Here is a 21,179-nt window from a genome sequence, read left to right as displayed (position 1 = left end):
GAGCCAGGCCTAGAGATGGGATGTCCTAGGTTCAAATCTGGCCTCAGACACTTCCTAGCTGTGTGACCCTGGGCAAGTCACTTGACCCCCATTGCCTAGCCCTTACCACTCTTCTGCCTTGGAGCCAATACACAGTATTGACTCCAAGATGGAAGGTAAGGATTAAAAAAAAAGGTAGGTTTTGTGATATCAAACAAAATATTTGTAAAAAAATTATTTAGTACAGTACCTAACACATAGTAGATGACCATATAAATGCTTATTTCCTCTCCTTCCTCAGAAAAGTGGCAATTATGAAGGAACCAGCAAAACCTAGGAACACTTTTATACACTGATATGAAATCAGGAATCAGGAATCAGGAAATCAGTTTATGTAATGAGGGCAATAACATAAAGGAAAATGACTTCTTTAGCCTATGAACTCTGGTCAATACTGTGACCAGTCATGACTTCAGAAGACTTATGATGAAACCTGCCTCTTACTTCCTCAAAGAGGTGTGATGGACTGAGATGCACAATGAGACATACATTTTCAGACATGCTCAATGTTTTGATTGTTTTGCTTGACAACATTTAATTTGTTATGTGTGATTCTTGTCTATGTCCTCTCATAAATCATTTATGCAGGCTCTGCCCTACATGTAAGAGATGCAAAGATCCTCTGATGTCTCTCCTCAGACATGGTACTGAGTACTCAGAGGCCAGGTCAGCAGAGTTCAACAGATTCTACTAACCTAGAAAAGATTTGAATATGGATTCTAGTGGTAGATTGGCTCATCTAAGGGCTAAACTACTAAAGTATGGAGAAGTTCATCTTTGATGAAGTCATAAATTCTTGGACCAGGAGATTTCATAAGACCAATCAGAAATACTGTCCAAAAAAAAAATATATATATATATATGTCATGGATGCTGTGATCGGTTATTCATGGAGCCTTGCAAACTATTAGTTATTGTGGCTTCTTTTTCTAAATGTTCATTTAAGGTTCTCTAATTGCAAGATTTCACCCTCTTCCTTTATGGGGCTGGTGGTGAGGTAGAGTGGATGGTATAAAATTTCCTCCAGTATTCATTTCCCTAAACCACTTTTCTCTTTTGATGCTCCTACCTTCAGTTGTTAGCAATAATAATATCACCTATGCCCCTAAGTTCATTTTCTTGCCCACATTTCTTAGTTCCTAATAGTGTTTTCTAATTCCCTTCTGAAGGTTCAATTTGTTTCAATGTGAATCACCAGCTAGGTGAAATGGTTGTCAAGTTTGATGTATCTTCAGTCACATCCAGGATATAGGTTCCATAAAGTGAACAGACCTTATTATTGATCATGTCTACAAATGCAGTAGGATCTCATTTTACTGGAATTCAACATGCACAAATTCAAACATACATAATTGGCAATTAAAAAACATAAAAGCAAAAAAAATACAGAAAATAAACATTTTAAATCATGTGCAAAATCCACATCATTTTCCTAGACTGTTTAAAGTTTTACAGCAGCTAGTCCAATCACGTTCATTGTTGCTGTGAAAACATTTGTTAGTCATTACATTATTTTGCACCAAACATTAGCTCCTACATCAGTCTTTATCCAGAGTTCTCACTTGTAACAAGTCATGTCCATGTCAAAGTAGTGTTTCTCTTTGTTTCATTAATGCAATTTAGTTATTAAAAATGGCCCCAAAGTACAAGAGTAATGATGCTGATAGCTCTGATAAGCCTAAAAGGTAGTAAAATGCATAGGTATATTCATAGAAGAAATACTTAATAAATAATGGGGTTTACTATTATGTGTGATTTTCTTTTCTTTTTTTGTAAAGATATTTTATTTTCTTAGTTACATGTAATAACTTTCAGCATATGTTTTCCAAAATTATAAAATCCAAATTGTCTCCCTCTCTCCCTTCCCTGCCCTCTCCCAGAGATGATAAACAATTTGATCTGGATTATATATGTATTATCATGTAAAACAAACTTCCATGTTGGTCATTGTTTTAAGAGAATACTTGTATAAAACCAAAACCCCCAAGTGAAAACATAAACTATTGTGAAAAATGGTATGCTTTGATCTGCATTCCGACTTCAACAATTCTTACTCCAGAGATGGATATCATTCTTTGTCATAAAGCCTTCAGAAATGCCCTGGATCATGGTATTACTGAGAGTAGCTAAGTCTTTCACAACTGATCATTATACAGTATTGCTGCTCCTGTGTACAATGTTCTCTTGGTTCTGCTTATTTTGCTTCGTATCAGTTTACATAGGTCTTTCCAGCTTTTTTTCTGAAATCATCTTGCTCATAGTTTCTTATAGAATGATGGTATTCCATCACCATCATATACCCCAATTTGTTCAGCTATTCTCTAATTGATTGATATCACTTCAATTTCCAGTTCTTTGCCACCTATCATGTGCAATTTTCAACTTCCACAAAGGATCTTAGATTGTATTGGTTACTAAAAACAAGTTCCTACTGTACCCACCTAAGTAATCTTAAAACTGGAGAGAGACACTAACCTCTTCTTTCTCTGATATTGTTTGAGTTGCTAGGGAGGATTGGCTCCCTGGACTCTCACTCTCCTGATCTCTGAGATGGAAAACCTGTGGTATCCAACTCTAGTAGCCACTCTGGTTCATCAGACTCATAATTATTAGCTCCTATAGCCATTAGTTCTTATAGTCATTAGCTTCCAAAGCCTTTAGTGCCTACACTCACTTAGCCATTAACTTTAGCAGTCTATTGCTCCCATATTCTATAGCTCTCAAAGCCATGTTACCTTCGTCATTAGTTCCTAAATCCTTTAATTCCTATAGCAATTAGGTGCCACTGTCATTTGCTCATCCAGTAGTTAATTCAACCATTAGTTCACAACTATCTCCCACAGTTTCTGTCTCATTACCTAACAAATGATGGTTCACATGTTCACATTATTGGACCTAGAAGGGCCTGAATGTGTATGAACAGAAATCAGGGATACCTTAATCTCAGCCTTAGGTAAGAGGAGGGGGGTTTACCCACTTTTCTCTACTATACCAAAAAGCCATACAATTATAGAATCCAACCTCTGAAAGGGACCTTAGATGCCCTATAGTTCAATCTGTACCTGACTTAGAAAACCTTATCTACTATTCCTAAGAAATGGTAGTCCAGCCTAACCCTAGTCCTACTTGATGGATGGCTTACAAAGTTCACACAGCTGCTATGTCACAGTCTAACCCAGTCCTCCAGACTGAATTTAGTTCTGTTTCCAAACCACATGGCCTAACTAGAAAAACTATAGTCTGTGACCTAAAGTCATAGCATCTTAGAATTGGAGAGGAACTTAGAAAACATCCAACTTGGTCAATCAATGAGGAAATCCTCTTTTTAACATCATCAACAAATAATCATCCAGTCCCTGCTTAGACACCACCAGTGATGGGGTGCTCAGGGCAGCCCATCTTATTATTGAATGGTTCTAATTTTTAAAAAGTTCTTACTACAAAAATAAAAACCATTATCTCTGTAGTCCCACTCTATTCCCTATTCTTGTCTTTTCTGTGCCCATTGCTCCAGCAAAATCCTCAAATATTTTTCAGGAAAACTGTTGACCGTTGCCTCTTTTTCCTGAGATCAGGTCTTCATCTTTACCTCCATTAAATTTGACTTATTTAAATGCATCCCACTGTTCTAGTCTGCTGAAATCTACCTGGATTTAAATTCTGGTATCCTTCATAATAAATTGCTTTCCTAGGGTGATTGTCACATGTAAATTTGATAAATTTGCTATTGTGGGACAGCCGGCCTTCTACACCCCATAACCACAGTTTTGGTTATCCTGTGTGACAGGAATATCACATAGGAAGAGCACTTGATTTGAAGTTGGGAAATTGAGGTCCAAATCCTAACTTTAACTTGAAGAAATCACCTTCTCTTGCTGAGCCTCAGTATCCTCATCTGCAAAATAGAAATGATAATAGTTACATTATTCACTTTCACAAGGTTGTTGTGAGAAAAGTAGAAATATCATTATTATTTACAAAAGATTTAGACTTACTGATGCTTCTTTTACTTATCAAACTGCCCCCACTGCTCCTAGCTTCCTTTAGACCTCATGAAGAGATCAGATTGTAGTATCATAGATTTGGAGGCACCTCAAAGATTCATCTAGCCTAACCTTTTCATTTTACAGATGAGGAGCCTAAGACACAGAGAAGTTAATAAATAAGGATAGCTAGCATTTATATAATGCTTTAAGGTCTACAAATCCCTTCATAATTATGATTAAATTTGATCAATGCAACAACCTTGGGAAAATAGATGCTGTTATTATCCTATTTTACAGATGAACCCCAGTCTCCTGAGTCAGTACTCTTTTTCCCTAGCATAATTCCTCCAAGAGAAGATTGTAAGGACTTCCTTTATTCTAGTTCCTTCTTTGCTCCCCAGTATCCTCATGGCCATTTATTTGGGGGTGGGATGGGTCCGGATCAATAACTCAAATTAGTGTAGGATCCACCTGGTGATGAAATTTCCTCTATAGATAAAGATTAGGACCTGCTCTAAATCTTTTAGTCTTGGGGAAAGGAGCTTGAGGACACTGAAAGATTAAGTGATTTTTGCCAAATTCTGAAGCCATTATGAATCAGAGGCATAATGCGAACCAAAGTCTGCCTGACTCCATCCATCAAGTACTTACTTGCTGTGCTTCTAAGGGGATGCAAAATTCCAGTCTCCTGGCTGAAAGAGCTTTGACCTAGAGTCAAGAGCCCAAGAGTCTAGATCCTAGTTTGACAATCATTTTGGGCCCAAACTTGGCTCCTCCTCTATGAAATGGTATTGGATAAGCACTGACATTGTGAGTCTAGGAAATTGGGGCTCCACTCTTCAGCGCAGCCTTAGTTTCAGTAAATGTTGAACGAGCCTTTGTGATCCATGAAGTACCTCAGTTTCCTCCCTTGTAAAATCATGGAGTTAAAATAAGTGAATCCTAAAATCTTTTCTAGTTCTAACATGATCCCTTGAGACTTCAAGTTTTCTTCATCTCCTACCCCCCCCCCAAAAGCATCCATCTGTTTTCTGTAAGAATCACTTCCAGTTCCCTACTAATCAGGGTTCTTGGATGTGAACTGTGAAGAAACAATGATTATTTTTGAAAATTAGGCAATAAAGTCAGTTAAAGTGGGAAGTTGTCTAGTGGCCCTCTTTCTCTGGTTGGGGTAGGAGGAGAGAGAGAATCAGGAGTGGGCCAGAGCCAATTCATATTAACTTGAGAAAGTGACCCTTCTCAGTGGAACCCTTTTACAGAGGGATACAGATATACACTACAGGGCCAGCAGTCAAAATCTCAAGAGCACTGAAATCACAGATTGGAGAGGTGTGTAGCAAATTATCAGAACAGCTGCGAGAAGAGGGGTTAGACATGGAACAACAGCCAAGAAGTCATGCCCCCACCCCCCAAACAGTCCAGTGCTCACTCTTCTTCTAACATATCAGGGATCTGTGCTAGAGCTGGCTCCTATAAGCTCATGAGAGTCCAGTTAAATTTTCAGCGTGAGCATCTACACCTTGGAAATCAACAAACACTTCAAATCAAGGCTTGATTTATTATTTTGTTGATTGTCTAAACTCAAGAAAGGACTAAAGAAAAAGCTAAAAGGTGTAGATTTAATTTAAAAGTGTGTTACATGTATAGTTTTTTTTTTTTTCCTTCCAGAGAGTCAGTTGCCAAACACAGAGTGTATATTACTGGAAGCAGCCACCTCTTGAGATTTCTTCTGGTTTGCTGAAGTGTTTGTCTCCCTCAATTCTGCATACACCTACACACACGCTCACCAAAGGGCCTTTTGTGACAATTGCCCCCCAGGTAAAAAATTCCTAGCTATTGCTTTGGCTCTTATGTTCAAGGCAGGTCCTGTTCCAGGAAATGGGTAAACAGGAATAAAGGAAGATGGAATCCCAGCCATCATAAGGATCTTACATTATCCAAAGGGGCACAAGACATATAGGTAAATAACTGAAATGAAACTGAATGTACTGAGGACAAAGGAGAGTCCTGGCAAAAAACAAATTTGAATCGAGAAAGATCTCTTTTCAAAATGGGTATTTGGGGGGAAGGATGAGGAGTTTTGTGGGAGAGGTAGTTTGCAAAGAAAGGTTTCCTGGAGGAAGTATCATACAATCTGACCTTTACAGAATGGGAGGGACTTGAAAAGAAGGTAATTGTGGAAGGTAGATCTGAAACTCAGAGTAGGCTTCCAGGAGGGGGAAGCACCTGAATTAGGCTTTGAAGGAAGAGGATTTCGGTTTTTAAAGTGATTAATTTGTGCTTGTTCCTCAGTGCTGGGACTACAAAAGGAAATCCAGGTGATAGGGAAATCATTAGATTAAATCAGAAACCTTTGGTCAAGGTCTGCTTTTGTTATCTTGCAATGTGATTGTTGGCAAGTTGCTTCCTCTTCCTAGGCCTTCATCCCCTTCTCTGACAAAGGAAACTCAATGGACAGGATCTCTTAAGTTACCTTCCAACCTTTACAAGTCATAATAAAAACAAACAAACCCAAACCCTTACCCAATATAATCATACAATAAAAATTGCATTTTCCTATAAATATTTAAAAAATATTTTCATATTTCTCTTCTCATCTATTTGTCTTTTTCCATCTGCATTCATATCAAATTCTATGATCATTGTTTTCTAATATAAAAGTCAATGCATATACTCTTCTAATTCTTTTACATCAATTTGTAAAATAAGATAAAATAAAATAAAACCAAAACAGTCCTTGAATTTAGCAATTAAGAGCTCATTGCTATGCAGCCCTTCTCAAGTGCAGTGTGGGGAGAAAGGGAGGGAGACTGATGGAACTTAAACTGTAACAAAAAAAAATAAATTAAAACTTAAAAAAAGACATCATTGGTAACCTTGGTGAGAGCAATTTCAGTCAGCTTATTGGGTGGGAAACAAGATTGCAAAGGGTTGAGAAATAAGGTGAGGAGGTGGAGGCAATGAGTTTTAAAATGCCTGGTAATTGGAATTTTTTAGTTAAGTAGAATGCCCAGACTTAGTGGACAATATTTTTGACTTTGACAATATTACTTAAGATTCACAAAGCATTTCACAGACATGATTTCATTTCATTCCTACACCTTCTGAATTCACATTTTAGATAAGGAAATGCAGCTAACTGGGTGGCATAGTGGCTAGAATGCCAGGACTAGAGTTAGGAAGACCTAAATTCAAATCTTTCCTCAGACACTTATTAGCTGTGTGACTGTGGGCAAGTCACTTTACCCTGTTTGCCTCAGTTTCCCCATGTATAAAATGAGCTGGAGAGGAAAATGGCAAACCAATCCAGTATCCCTGCTAAGATAAATGAGGTCACAAAGGGTCATAGATGACTGAAAATAACTAAACAGAAAAAGAGATAAGGGAATAGAATGACATGGAAATGGAGTGAAACAAGCACACTATGTGCCAATGCTATATTGTTCTAAGAGCTTTACCAATAGCATCTCATTTGAGCCTCACAATAAGTCTGTAAGATAGGCACTATTATGATAAATGAGGCTCAGGGACAGTAAATCACTTGGCCAAGGTTATGTCACCAGAGTCCAAACTTTGGTAAGTACTACCAAACTGGAAGAGCTTAGAGCAGAAGTTCTCAAAATGTGGTCCTTGGACCCCTAGGGGTCCCTGAGACCCTTTCAGAAGGTCCAAGAGTCAAAATAATTTCCATATGTTAAGTATGCCTGTTAAAGCATTTCTCCTATTTCCAACAACCTATATGTGTAAAGATAGGTTTTCTTTATGTGCTTCAGCCAAAACAACATAAAGCAACATACTGAATATAGAAGTCAATAGGAAAATCTATCTTTTATTAAGTCAGATATTAAAAGACTTGTAGAAACATACAAAACATTGCCTTTTTCACTAATCCTTTTCACCAATTTTTATTTTGGAAAATAGTTATTTTTCATTAAAATGTTTTCATTAAAATGTATATTAACATATAATGGATTTGTTGTTAGTTTTAATGAATTAGTAAATATGTTTAAATGACTTTCATTTATAACATGGCAAATATCAATAGATATAATTTACATAAACAAAAACTCTGAAAAGGATTCAAAAACATCAAATAAAAATTCAAGAACATTTGACTTAGCTCCTTCCTGTGACCTGAGGTTTGATCTGTTGTCATGGAAACAGCTCGCTTGAAATAGTGTCAGTACAAAGAAGCCAGGATCCTTGATTTATTTATTTATTTTTGTGCTTCTGGATTTCTCTATATTTGGATTAGAACAGGTTCTCTCATAAAACCCACGTACATTTTTGGGAACCGTGATGTTAATGTAGTACATGGAGGCATTTTAGCCTCCCCTGTTTCTTCACTGCCTCTCCACAGCCACTTATGTTTTCCTCTTATGAGAAATAGTGCAGAACAATGCAAAGAGCAATAGACTTGGAGTCTGAAGACCCATGTTTGAGCATTTTGCAAGCTATGAGACCTTGACCCAGTCTAGGGGTTTCCTATTGCCTTCTCAGTTTAACCTTTAAAGCCCTATACCACCTGGGCCCAACCTCTCTTTTTAGCCACACTGGACATTCCTCCCTTTCCTCATCCCTGCCATTCTGCCAAACTGGCCCATCTCCATTCCTCACTCATCTCTCCTCTCTGGGTCTTTATGCCAGCTATCACTCAGGCCAGAATAAATGCACTTCCTTCTTTCCTCGACTACATGGAATCCTTTTCCTTTAAGATATGGTACAAGTATGGCATACAATTGTGATGGAATACTATTGTGCAATCAGAAATGACAAGCAGGATAGTTTCAGAAAAAACTTGAAAGATTTATATAAACTGATACAGAGCAAAATAAGCAGAACCAAAAGAACACAATATTACACACTAGTAACAACATTATAAAGATGATCAACTATGATAGATTTAGCGACTCTTATGAAGACAATTTCAAAGGACCCATGATGAAAAATACTATCCATGTCCAGAGAGAGAACTTATGAATACTGAATGCAGATCAAAACATACGTTTAAAATTTTTCTTATAATTATTTTGCTTGTGTTTCCTTTTGCAACATGGCTAATATGGAAATATGTTTTGCATGACTTCACATGTTTAATCAAAATGAAAATGCTTGCCTTCCCAAGGATGGGGGAGGAGTGGGAGAGAGGGGAAAAGGGAGATAATGCAAAGGTTTAATACTTTTTTACATGTAATTAGGAAATATTTAATATAATAAAAATATTTTTTTAAATTTAGTGCAAGCGCCGCCTTTTGCAGGAAACCTTTCCTGATCCCCCAACTGCTAGTATCATCCCTCCCAAACTCCCTTGTATTTTGACTACTTTTTATTTTTTAACTTTATGTTTAAGCTATATATGTGTATATAATATATAAATATAAATATTATGTATACTTCTTGTCTCCCTAATTAGAATATAAGATGATATAAAGCAGGGATTGTTCCATTCTTTATACTTTATAGCTCTAGTGCCTAGAACAGTTGTCTGGCATCTAGTAGATACTATTTATTGACCAACTGTTGATTGAATCATTTTATCATATATTTAGAGCTGGAAAAAGACCATAAAGATTACTTAGTTTAACCTCACCATTGATGTAGGATCAGAGATTTAGGTCTGGAAAGGATTTTAAAAGTCATCTCATCCAACTCCTAATTTTACAGATGTGGAAACTGAGTCTCAGGGTGAAAAAACTTGCCATTTTTAAAGAGGTCTGGGTCCCAGGCAGTCTGAGTGATTTGCCCAAGGCCAGACAGGTATGAGTATCTAAGCTTGGACTCCAACCTTACACTGGATTCCAAATCATGTTCTCTTTCCAGTACAACATGCTGCCTCAGAGGGGCTCTTCCAACGTGGCATTGCTGGTGAGGATGAGAGCTAGAGAATGTAGGTCTCTGGTTCCAAGTTCTGAGCTCTTCCTCCTACATCAAACCACCTCTCTAAGCCTCCATTTTTCATCTGTAAAACAGATAGGATGATAATTTCTCCATGTACCTCACATGGTTGTTATAAGGAAAGTGTTTCATAAACATTAGTAGTAATTGTCTCTCAGTAACCAAACGCACAAAGACAATAGTCATCCTTCATAAACATTAAAGCACAAGGAAAATGGGAGTGAATGATTACTATTGCTGTTGCTGTTGTTATACAAGCTTACCGGTCAAAGCTCTTGCCAGCCCTGGTTTTTGCCATCATGGCCCTGGAGGTGAGGGCTTTGTTTGGGCTATATTTTCAGGGAAACCCCCTAACATCCTTCCACACTGGGGAGCAGCAACCATATCCTGATCCCTGGCTCCCTCTTCACAGAACATTGACAGTTCAACCAAATCCTTCCAAGTAATCTTGCTTATCCAGGAACATCCCTTGGAGACCCAGCTTGGAACAGTTGTCTTTTTTCTGGGGAACCTAGAATGTTTATCATATTAGCAGATGGGGCGAAGCTGTCAGGAATAATTAACATGTTGGATAATGAAACTGGGATCCAAAAAGATCTGGTCAGGATAGGATGAAAAAAACAAATTAAACTGAAATTTAATTAGGATAGATGTAAAGTCTTACAATTGGTTTCAGAATATTACTGTATAATTGTAGGATGGTAATAGGGTGGTTAGACAAAACATTTCAGAGTGGTAGTAATTAATGTACTCAAGACAATATGATTCAATAATGTGACATGGTAGTCAAAAAAGTTGTCTCATATTATGTAATTATCTTCATTAATATACTCTGATACTTATTCAATAATATCTTTTTTATAAATCCTTACCTTCTATCTTAGAATCAATACTATGAGTTGGTTCCAAGGCAGAAGAGTGGTAAGGGCTAGGCAATGAGAGTTAAGTAACTTGCCCAGGGTCACACAGCTGGGAAGTGTCTGAGGCCAGATTTGAACCTAGGACCTCCCATTTCTAGACCTGGCTCTCAATTCACTGAGCCACCTAGCTGCCCACAATAATATTCTCTTCATTAATAGAGACATGTTGTGCAGAATGAGGGAAGTTGTCATCATGTGTCATCTCTGCCTTGATCAAATCATATCTGGAGCTTTGTTTTTATTCCTAGGTACCATGTTTTAATAAGAATATTGGGCAAGTGGTAATCCACAGGAGGAAACTCAGATAGTCAAGAGACAAGTATTTAAGTTTTGGTTGTAAGGCTCAGTGACTAGAGCATTGGGCTTGGAGTCAGGAATAACTGAGTTCAAATTCAACCTCAGATACTTCCTAGCTGTGTAAGCCTGGCCATTACACTTAACCTCCAATTGCCTGACCAAAGGATCCACTGAAGAAGGAAATGGCAAATCACTCTAGTATCTTTGCCAAGAAAATCTTATGGACTGCTATGGTTCGTAGGGTCACAAAGAGCTGACATGATTAAACAACTGAACAACAAGGACTGGTTGAAGGCATCATTCTTCTTTATGTTCACTTCCATCCTGTCAAACTGACTTCCATTTCTCATGCCCAGCTCTCTGTCTCCTATCTCTGTTGCTTTACGTTCTTCCTAACACCTATTATTAAGTCTTCCTCACCTCCACTGACAAGAATCCCTGTTTTTTCCCCCCAAGGCTTGGCTCAAATGCCATGTTCAATGTGAATCTTTTTCTGATCAAGTCATTAGTGTCTCCCCATAGTGTTGTATCTATTTTGCATATCCCTATATTTATGTGTTCTCTTTCCCAGATTGTTAGCAACTAAAGGGCAGGTATTATTTAACTTTTTGTCTTTGTATCTAAAGCACCTGGCCCAGAGCATGGCATATGGAGGTGCTAAATGGAAATACAGGTATCCTTTCCACATTAGGGGGAGTTAGAGGTACAGCACCCCTGCAATCTGGAAAATCTATAACACAGAAGTCTGAATTTTAAATTTTTTTCTTATTTAGGGTGTTCACAGCACCTTATTGTAAAATTTGGATTGAGTATTTGGTCATAGGCTAAATAATTTCTAAATCTCTTTTGTTTCATTTGCTGGTCTTTGCATGCCATCTGCAGCTTCTACAAAACTCCCCCCAAATTCCCATTTAATTTCTTATGCCAACCTGATATATGTTGAACCTGCAATGGGAAAGTCAAGATGTGGAAGGGATACCTGTACTTGTTGACTCTGTTTTGCTTGGTTGATTGGTGTTTATCTTGATTAGGGAAAGTCTTAGGAGGGAACATGATTGTTGTTTTCAAGTTTGAGTTCCTCTTCCTTGTCTGCTTGGTCTAGCCTTGCCTCTCCTTCTTCAAAAGGCATTCCCTTCAGTTAGGGCAGAACTGAATCTGGAGAGATTTCTGTCTCACTAGTCATACACTCCCCATTCGATCCTCCCCCTCTTCTCCCAACCAGATACACATGGCTCTGTCATAAGCAAAAATGGCAAAAGAGAGGAAAGAGAGAGGGAGAGGAAAACTTTGATTCCAAATTGAAAAAAGCTGGAGGAAAATGAACAGTAAATAATCACTTTCTTAGCTCCCTGGTATAGACCATGCAAACTGACAGAGCTTTTCCTTCATTTACTTGCTGAAAAAAGGCCCAGATAGGATCTTCATAGTGTATGTAGATGGCCATCATGATGCTGCTTCAGCATGTGAAGTGAGATGCATGCCAAAATTTCGGTCTTATAAAAATGGAGAAAAGGTGGGTGAATTTTCTAGAGACGATAAGGAAAAGCTTAAATCCACCATTAATGACTTGCAGTTATTCTGGGCCCGGTGAACAGTGTGAACAACTGTCAGCTGTTCAGAAGGAGAGTGCCTAAGTTTTTCTGTTTTCCCCAAAAGATCAAATGTAATAAGAGTATATCTGCAAATAACATTTGACTATAAGTGGCAATAAAATGTAAATTCGATCTTTTGGGGGAAAATAGTTTAGAGAACTCCAAAAGTTGACTGGGTTGCCTCATGATAATGTATATTCCTAGTCGCCGTAAGGGGTCACAATGTTGTTGAAGGGCCATTTGTCAAAGAGAGGATATCTATTAATTTAATGTTGTTGGACTCAATCCCTAAGATCCCTTGTAGTGCTGAGGTTCTTTGATATTTTCATGACCCTACCCTCATTTTAAGATATAAGGTTGGAGTGGGGGAAATTGGAGAGATTAATTCATATGATAATGTGTGAATCTGTTTTTTTCCTGTTTTGAAGCCTAGAGTTTAGAAAACATTAATACTACCCTTCTAACCAATTCTCACCGGAAGGGACTAAAACCATGTCACAGTCATCTGGGGTTTAGAGGTGAATGGAGGAAAAAGCAATGGACAAGAAAATGTTCCCATTGTCTCGTGGGATAATGTTATATTAGCCCCACCAATGAACTTGAGTAAGGGAGGTCTAGGAAAAGGAATCTGCAGGAAGTTACATCACCTTTTCTTGAGGCCACATGCCCTCCAGAAAGGATTCATATCAGCTCTGCCAAGAACTAGTGGCATATTGTGGCCAAGTTACTGTGTCTCTCTGGGCCTTGGTTAAGAGTATTAGATTTAGATTATCTCTAAGGTTCTATCCAGCTCTAAAATCCTATGATACTAAGAAGGTTCCCAACTGTCAGCTTGAGAGGGGGAAGAAGGAAGGGAAAGACTGAGAAAATGACTTCATGAATAAAGATAAGACCAACCATCATAAGCAGCTGCAGATTTCTACCAAGCTAGGCTGAAGATGGGAGCCCCCAAGGCCAGAGCTCCAGATCGCTAGAGAAAGGGGCAAAGGAACAGATTGTAAACATTTCCTTCTTGAAGCCTTGGGTGGGTTGAGGGAGTAGTCAACTTTGAAAAGTTAGAGAAGGGAGAGTCTTTCTCCTCCAAGAAGCTAAGGCAAAGAAAGGTACATGGATAATTCCAAGATCCATTGGGAGAATGTGGAGGATAAAATGGGGGGAAGGAGGTGGAAAGGAGGTCCCTGCCAAGTCTTGGGGTTTTCATACCTGGAGCTAAGATTTGGGGTCAATGGGTTTTTAAAGGGCTGAGATAGTTATAGATAATTTGCCAACAACTCCCTGAATTTGAAACTAAAGATGATTCTAACCTCTGGGGCCAGGTAGTATTAACTTAACTCACTCCAGGGACAAGATCTCAAAGAAGAAGGGCGTCAGATATATTAGAAGAAGCGAACTTGAAAACAGAGATAAATAAACAAAAAGACAGTAGAATAGCAAAGTATAATGGATAGAGGGTCAGCCTTAGAGTCAGGAGGATCTGGGGGTTCAAATTCTGCTTCTGACATATTCTACCTGTGTGACTCTGCACGTCACTCAATCTTATGGTGCCAACACAGTTCTCTGAACCTGTAATTCTGAACCTGGGATGTAACTTTTTTTTTTAACATTGAGAACTTAGAAATTACAGCAAATCAGTTTAGTACACTGACTTTAAAATGTTTTTTAAGATTTATAGAAGGAACATAGTATGGTGAAGGATAAACAAATGAACTGATTTTCAAAAACGATAAAACCTTCAAACCAGGGACCCAAGATATTGATGTTTCTGGCAAACATTCTAGAGCCTATTATTAAGAGGATTATTTGTGAGCCCTTAGAAATAGAACAATGATCAGTGGAATACAGCAAGAGCTGGTCATTTCAAACAAACTTCTTTACCTATTTTTTCAGCATTACTAGTCTGAGAGTTCAGAGGTTTGCCATAAACATAATTAATTTAGATTTTTGAAAAAAATTCTCAAGCTCTCCTTGTAGAGGAGATGGAGACGTGAGCTAGACAGCAATGCATTTGGGCAAATGTGAAACTGGTTGTATGACCAGCCCCAAAGAATAGTTACTAATGAGTCAATGTCAGCTTCCAGGGAGCTCTCCCTGGCCCAGTGTTGTTCAACATTTTAATCAATGACTCAGATGGGGGCAGAGATGGTATGTTTGTAAAATTCACAGATGACCTGAAGCTGGGAAGGCATTGGGTATCATCCAATACAATGGATAACACAGTCAGGATTAAAAGGGATTTCAAGGGGCTAGATCAATGGGCTGAATCTAATCAAGTTAAGTTAAATAGAAATAAATATAAAACCTTATATTGAGGTTTTTAAAACTACACAAATAAGAGTTGGGGTAAATATCTTACTATTTGTCTTGTCTTATTGCAAAGAGCATAATTGACTGCCCGTAGCTCCGCTCACAGTCCCTATACTTCTCTAGAATAAAACTCACTTCCTTGGCTACCATTTCCTTCTAAAGATTGTTTCCTCTGATTAGAATCTAGTCCTCTTGAGAGGGGGAAAAATCCTGTCTTTATTTGGTATATGTATCTCTAGTACCTAGTACAATGCCTGGCATATAGTAAAACAAACGTGTTTTTTCATTCATTCATTTGTTCATTCATCTGCTATTCTTTGGCAAAGGGTTGCTAAAGCCCTAGTTGCCTATGTAACAGATACATGATTTATGGACACTGGCCAGAGCACCACCAGTCTACCACCTGGATATAGAGAAACCTACTCATTCTCTGGGCTGGAGTACTCATTTAAATCTGCCCATATACCTTCATATCTAGGTTCTCAAAGAAGAACCACCACCATACAGTCCTAGGAGGAAATACAATACCACTTTAGGGCTACAGCCCACCTACCCACAATAATGATACTTTTAGACCTTAAACATAACAATTTATTTAACAATAAAGACAAAAGAAATAACAATAGCATCACAGGTTCCCACATATAATGCAAATGCCAAAATAATAAATACATCACAATCTTATAATACATAAACCATAGTCTTTCTCCAACCAGTGCAGTCAGTATCTGTGGGAGAGAATGGGCACAGACAGCTCTGACAGGGCAGCTTATACATGAAGAAAAACCCATGTGCCTGGGGTAATTTAAAACTCAGAAACTAGAAACCTCAGGATCCTTTTTCTGCTTCAGGAACTGTCCATAAAAGTTACTTCAGCAACATAGCTTCTATGTTGAGCAGATGCTTCGCTGCTAAAATGAGTTGATCATCCCCATTAATCACAATGTCTCAGCCCAACTTAGTGGATATGCTGAATGACTTACCTGATTCTCTGCTTCCAAGTGGTTCCTCCACTCAGTTGGACTTACTTTTCTACAGAAAGTATTGCATTCATTATTCTCTGATTCAAACCTTGGCTGATGAAGTTCTGAAAACTCTCCTCTCTCCCCTCCCCCTCCCTACCTCCCTCTCTCTCTCCTTCTCTCTCTCCCTCTCTTCCTCCTTCTTCTTCTTTCTTCTTCTTTCTTCTTCTTTCTTCTTCTTTCTTCTTCTCCTTCTCCTTCTCCTTCTCCTTCTCCTTCTCCTTCTCCTTCTCCTTCTCCTTCTCCTTCTCCTTCTCCTTCTCCTTCTCCTTCTCCTTCTCCTTCTCCTTCTTCTTCTTTCTTCTTCTTCTTCTTCTTCTTCTTCTTCTTCTTCTTCTTCTTCTTCTTCTTCTTCTTCTTCTTCTTCTTCTTCTTCTTCTTCTTCTTCTTCTTCTTCTTCTTCTTCTTCTTCTTCTTCTTCTTCTTCTTCTTCTTCTTCTTCTTCTTCTTCTTCTTCTTCTTCTTCTTCTTCTCTCTCTCTCCCTCTCCCTCCCCTTCCCTTCCTCTCCTCTTTTTCCCTCTCCCTCCCTGTCCCCCCCCTCATCTTTTATCCCTGGATTCAGATTTTGGGTCCTTTATTCAAATGATCCCCACTTAAATTTATTAACAATCAAATTTTCATTTTTTGTCTATGATCAGAGTAAATTACATTCATCTTATATCATAGAACAGTTGTTCTGGTGTCTGTATTGCTTTGGTATACTATAACTATTCATATTTTAAAAGAGCAATCATGGAACTTTGAATTAGAGTATACTTTAGTACCTATTTCCAAGCAAATCTGTCACTCAGATGTGTGATCTGTGAAAAGACTTAATTCAGTGATAATCTGTTCCACATGAAAGGACAATACCTTAAAGGAGCATTAATTTACACTTATCAGTATATGCATTTATAAATGTAATTGTCCATTAAACCTTTATGCTTTTGAAAAAGAGTCAGTCATCTAATCATCCCTACAAAAAAACTCCAAAGTGGATAAAAAAAACAGGTATTGCTGAGACTCCACCATTTACCTAGACTAACAACTTTTAGACTGTAGAGGCTCAATAAGCCAGGTAAAACTGAATAGGGGGGTGGGAGTAGGCTGAATTGAACTGGGAAAACTATTGTGTTTCTAGTGATTCCAAACTGTTTGATTCCATAAAAACCTATTTATTCCACATACCCCTCCCAACACCAAGATGCTTCCAGGGATATTATTTGGTTACAAATTCCATTTAAGACTGTGTCTTGTAGTTCCTAAAAGGTTTTGGATTGGTGGTATCTGCAAATGAAAGGGCCAGGAATGTGGCTAAAGGAGAAGAAATAACAACATTGACTTTGGGATTCAGCTTGTCTTTGTGCCTTTTCTTTGCCCAGTCATCTACATTAGAGAGTTGATGAAATTTTGGGGTTTAGAATCTTAAATTCCATGGTTATTTGGTAGTTATTGACCAAGTAATCATTATATAGTAGAAGTCCATGGTTTTATATACAATGTGTTCATCTTTGTATATTAAAAAAGTTTGTGTTTGGGTGATTAATAAACATTTTTCTTAAAAATGAAAAAAAAGAATTTTGCATAATCACACATGTATAATCCATATTCAATTATTTGCTGTCTCGAGGAGAGGGTAGATTTAGAGAAGGGAGACAGGAAAGAATTTGGAACTCAAAGTTTGGAGGAATGAATGTTAGAAATTGTTTTTCTATGTGACTGGGGAAAATAAAATATTATTTTAAAAAGCAAAAAAGAACGAGGAAATGGCACTAAGCTGGGAATAAGTAAGTTTTTTTTTTAAAAGAGCCTGAAGGCATTAGCAGGACTAGAGAATCTCAAACTGAGGTCTATGTTCATTTGGGCTCTTGTTACTTCTTGTCTAAATTATTGCAATGGCCTCCTGATTGATACATCTGTCTCAAGTCTCTTCTTCATTCCAGTTCCTACGCTGTATAGGTGCCAAATCTGTTTTCCTTGATTGTAGCTGTAACCATGTCACTCCTCTACTTAACAAATTCTAGCTAGCTCCAAATTACTTTTAGGATCCAACCAAAACTAGCCTGTTGGCTTTTAAAGCCCTTTACAACCTGTACCAAATCTATCTTTCCATTTGAATTATCTATTATTTCTCTTCCTTCACCCTGTGAGCCATCCAAACTAGACTTCTCTCTCCTCCTCAGCCTCAACACACTAGCATTCACTTGTGTGGCTTTGAATGGCTTTGTCCCATACCTTGTTTGTCCTTCTTTCTCATTGCCAACTCATGGAATATATCTCTTCCTTCAAAATGCAGTTGAAGCAACATTTTCTACACAAGCCTCTCCTGGTCCCTTCAAACACTAGTGCCCTCCTTCCCAAGTCACCTTGTATTTATTCTGCATGTGCTTATGTGTCTATATGTTGTCTCCCTTCAAAGGATATAAATTCCTTGTGATAAGCATTGTTTCCTTCTTTGTACTTTTATCTTTAATGCCTAACACAGTAATTGGCACATTATAGGTGCCAATAAATGATTGCTGATTGTTCATTTAAAATAATGGGGGCAGTTAGGGGGCAGAGTGGACAGAGTACCAAGTCTGGAGTTGGGAGGACCCAGGTTCAAATCTAGCATCAAATACTTCATAGCTTTGTGACTCTGGGCAAGTCACTTAACTCTATTTGTCTAGCCCTTGTCCTTTTGTCTTAGAGTTGTTACTAAAACAAATAGTAAAGATATCTATCTATCTATCTATCTATCTATCTATCCATCTACCTTTCTATCTATCATCTCTATCTATACTATTTACCTTTCTCCTATCTCTCTCTCTCTCTCCATCTATCTTTCTATCTATACTATTTACCTTTCTCCTATCTCTCTCTCTCTCTCTCTCTCTCTCTCTCTCTCTCTCTCTCTCTCTCTCTCTCTCTCTCTCTCTCTCTTTCTCTATCTATCTAAAATAATAAACATTTTTCTGGGTATACAAGAGCATGTTATGATGCTCTTCCCTCCCTTCCCCTATTTAAAAGCAAAACAAAACAAAAAAACTTAAACAAGTTCATTTCACCACAGTGGGGTAGTACTTAATGAATGGATGGGCCCTGAATAGAAGAATAGTCTAGGTGAGTGAAACAGGGCAGGCAAAGATGTGCAGTCAAGGAATTGACTGAGTCTGAATTTATGGATAAAAGGCAGTAGGAGGAGAACTGACTATAGAGTTAGTGGAACTAGGTTCAATTCTCCCCTCCAGTGCTTATGTACAGTAGCTTCTTGGGGCAGCTGGGTAGCACAGTGAATAAAGGCCAGGCCTGAAGTTGAGAGTACCTGGGTTCAAATCTGGCCTTGATCTTAGCTGAGCAACCCTAGGCAAATCATTTAACCCCCACTGCTTAGCCCTTACTGCTCTTCTGACTTAAAGTTGTTACTAGCACAGAAAATAAGGGTTAAATAAAAGAAATGTTAGTTTTCCATCCTCTAAATCTTGCTTGGGTGCATGAATTTGTTTTGATAAATAGATCAATAGACATACAGAGACAGATAGATAGAAAGATAGATGGACAGAAAGAGTATGTAGATAGATACGATGATAGACTGAAAGACAGATAAACTACGTTAATATAATTGGTTTCCTTTGTTATGTTACACATAAAACTTAGCTGAGTAATGTTGGCAAGTCACTTAACCCCTACTGCTTAGCCTTTGCTGCTCTTCTATCTTAGAGTTGTTATTAGAACAGAAAATAAGACTTAAAAAAAAAGAAATGCTAGTTTTCCATCCTCTTCACCTTGAATGCATGAACTTGTTTTGGTTTATATATTTAAAACATTTTTCTGAGAAAGAGTTCATGGATTTCACTAGACTGCCAAAGGGGTCCATAACACACACACACACACACACACACACACACACACACACACACACACACACACACACACACACAAATGTTAAGAACACCTGCCTTAACTTATCTAAATAGCTGGACAAAGCCAGCAATTTGACTTATTGGTAATATTCGCCATCTGGTGGTCACAATGGGTAGCTGCAGGTTTAGTCTTACCCCAAATTACAAATTCCTAAAGGTTCTATTTGGTAGAGACCATAGAGATGATCTAGACGGGCCCCCTCACTGTACAGAGACGGAAATTGATGTACAATTAGCAGAAATAATAAGCCCACGGTTCTGGCACAAGTTGGTGGCAAATTCATGCCATGCTAGAAGATTTAGAACCTTTCCCTCTACCAAATTGAAGCCTCCCTGCTTTGCCCTGAGGTTTCCAGGAACCAGTGGCAATGAAAATGTTTATTTGATTAAATTCTTTTATATTCAAAAATATTGATTAATCAACTAATCTGTGCAGGACTCTGTGGGGATGATAGAATAACAAAGATAACTATAATGTAATGTTTGCCTTCAAGGAGCCTACAGTCTAATGAGGATGAAAGAATGAGCTCATTTTCAATCATTTCTGACTGTTTCTTGGTAACTATACTAGAATGGTTTGCCATTTCCTTCTCCACATCATTTTAAAATTAGGAAACTGAGGCAAATGGGCTTAAATGATTTGCCCAGGGTCACACAGGTATTAAGTGTGTGAGGCCAGATTTGAACTTAGGAAGATGAGTCTTCCTGATTCGTGGCCTGGAACTCTATCTACTTCACTACCTACCCACCCTGAGAAAATGGGAGCTATTCACATATTTGAGAGAAAAGGGGATATAAACAAATAACTAAATCAGAATATAATTAATCAGATTAATAATGATTAATCAAATCATTAATCAATTAACAGAGAAGTTAAACAGAAAAGCCTGGGAAATTTGGGGAGAGAGAGAAAGAAATTCTAGACAAAAGAGTGGATTAAGTCTGATTTTTTAAAGAAGATGGTAGGTTCCTGAATTGTGTCTTAAAGGAAGAGGATTTTACTAGGTGGCAAGGCAGAGAAAATGTGTTCCAGATCCACAGAGAATGGGATTCACCACTGAAAAACAGTGTATCATTAAGTTTGGTTAGAAAGCAGACTGTAGAAAGGGAAATACTATGGAGAAATTGGATAAGGAGAAATAATGAAATCTGGAAGACCAATTAAAAAGACAATTGCAAAAGTCCTAATAAGGAATCTCAGTTCCAAGGTGGCTGCTGTGTGAAATGATGTAAAAGATACTG

The sequence above is a fragment of the Monodelphis domestica genome, chromosome 1 (genome assembly GCF_027887165.1).
Source record: "Monodelphis domestica isolate mMonDom1 chromosome 1, mMonDom1.pri, whole genome shotgun sequence".
In the NCBI taxonomy this organism is placed as follows: Eukaryota; Metazoa; Chordata; class Mammalia; order Didelphimorphia; family Didelphidae; genus Monodelphis; species Monodelphis domestica.
The sequence above is the reverse complement of the archived record's forward strand: the minus strand, read 5'-3'. Positions refer to the sequence as shown.